Here is a 2,506-nt window from a genome sequence, read left to right as displayed (position 1 = left end):
TCCTTGTCGGAGGCTTCTGGGAAATGAAGTTTTGCAGATGTGTGATGTGACGCGTTGATCTGTTTTGTTGTTAATTCCGAGGGCCAGTTTGTTTAAAGTCTGAATTAATTTTTATATATATATATGCAACCGCTACAACTGTCATGTTATCAATCTAATTACAACAGAAATGTGTTAAATTCTTCAACTTTGGAATTATGGGCATTGTAGTTGTAAATATCGTACAGACTTATATTTTTGGCAGTATATTTTAACTTGTAAATGTAAAAGTCATGAATTATATTTCATATTTTTAAAGTCTATATTTTTTTCTATTTAAAACATTCTGACTATAAATAATTTCAAGAAACACAGGAAGACTAATAACCGTAATGCATTCTGGGAATCGTAGTACAATACTGAATTTGGCACTAAACCCAACAGAATCACGCTGCAGACTGCAATACGCTGTATAAAACACGAGCCTCACAATTCACACGTGAATTTCATGGAACAGTATAGCTTTCCAGATAAAAATCAAAACATACAGTATCGAAGACGTTATAGATAAAAGTGTTTGAAGGGTAGAAAAACGTGACAAAACACCTTTGTGCTTGTAGTTATTTATTCCACTAACGTTGTATTCTGCATTTCCAGTTTGCTTACTACAGAAAAAGGCTTTTCTTTTAGAGTACACGCCATATATATATATATATATATATATATATATATATATATATATATATATATATATATATATATATATATATATATAATATATATAATATATATATATATATATACATATTAAAAACAGAAAGTTTATGTCATATTATATTTGCATAATATACCATAAGTCATTTTAATTATTTGTATATGTATTGCTGTTTCTTATTTTTGTCAAAGAAGCACTCAACTCTTTAAGTAATACCTGATCAAGTAAGTTATTTTCTAATCTGCTTAGTCCTGAACAGGGTCGCGCGGGTGTGTGTGAAAAATTAAGTTACAAATAAAATTAATTAGTTGTCAGTTGTAGTACTTAGATTTGAAGCTATTCTGCAAAGATCACAAAAAATGTTACATTCTAAGGTACTTGGTAAATAGGGAGGGTTGGCATCAGGAAAGGCATCTGGCTGTAAAAATTATTCTGAAATCTCTGTTGGAGACATCTAGTTAAAAAACAAATAGTGACATCATATAAACACAAGAATAGAAAGGAAAAAGAAGATCCAAAAGGTACAGATATAAAAACTTATTGACGCTGGCTAGGCTGTCAGAGTAGGAGTTAATGACCTGTTAGCAAAATCACTGATTTTCTCATTTAATCCAAGATAAATACCATATATAGTAAGCTGTTGAAATAATTGTTCAAGTAGAGTATGAGTTTTTGTGTATGTGTGTGTAAGTATGCCTTACAATGAACTAGCAGCCTGTGTAGGGATAGTTTCCATCTTACGCTCAGTGTTGTTGGAACTGCGCTGATTAAGTGAATTATAACATGAATGGACTGATGTACTTCCAAGGAAGACCTAGTAATCTCTTAAGTGTTGTAAGTCCATCATTACTATTATAATTCACATACACATTAAGTAATGACCCTTACATCCTACGTACATCACAAAGACCTTTGAAAGGCTGGTCCTGAACTATATGAGTCCAGATACGTGGGGGACAGCATCAATGACACTTTGGACTGGTTTAGGAATACAGCAGAACTATATAAGAAAAGTCAGAGCAAACCATTTTTTTCGTAGGAGACTGCCTTTATTTATGTGGGTGGTGACATCCTTTACATATTCTATAACTATGATTGGCAATACAGTTTTCTATGTCGTGGTGTGTTGGGCAGATAACATCAAAACTCTGAAACAACAATCTGATTGAAAAGGTGGGCTTAGCTATGGGTTGCACTTTTGATCCACTGGAGGTGGTAGTAAAGGAGAGTATGAAGACAAAGTTATGGCCATTATGAACAATACTGTACATCCTCTCTAGGACTCACTAACATCAAGTACTTTCAGCCAGCAAATTATTCAGATGAAATGTGCCAAGAAACGCTACTGCGGCCCCTTTATACCAATGGTAATACTGTATGCCTATCCAGCAATTCTTTGTGACTGCTCTTTTTTATCTTCAGTCAAATCAGGAGTAATCTTGATTTATAATAATCTTGATTTATATTTTAAAATCTTTCTTTTTAGTCATTGTCATGTACATTTGTTTATTTTAATATTTATGTATTATTTAAGCTTCTGAACTAATGCAAAATTCTCCCTTGGGACAAATAAAGCTAACTGTATCTATCTATCTATCTATCTATCTATCTATCTATCTATCTATCTATCTATCTATCTATCTATCATTGTTGTTAATATCATGATGTTTGAAATTGCTTTTATTGGTTTGCCTGGCACTCTATGCAAAAACATAAAATAAATATATTTAAATCTATTAAACAATGGGAATGTTAAATGCTGACTGTAAGGAATTTGTCATTTTGCTATGCTGTGAGCTTTGACAGTGTTCT

Source organism: Polypterus senegalus, chromosome 17, assembly GCF_016835505.1.
Source record: "Polypterus senegalus isolate Bchr_013 chromosome 17, ASM1683550v1, whole genome shotgun sequence".
Taxonomy (NCBI): Eukaryota; Metazoa; Chordata; class Cladistia; order Polypteriformes; family Polypteridae; genus Polypterus; species Polypterus senegalus.
This window is presented reverse-complemented; position numbering follows the sequence as displayed.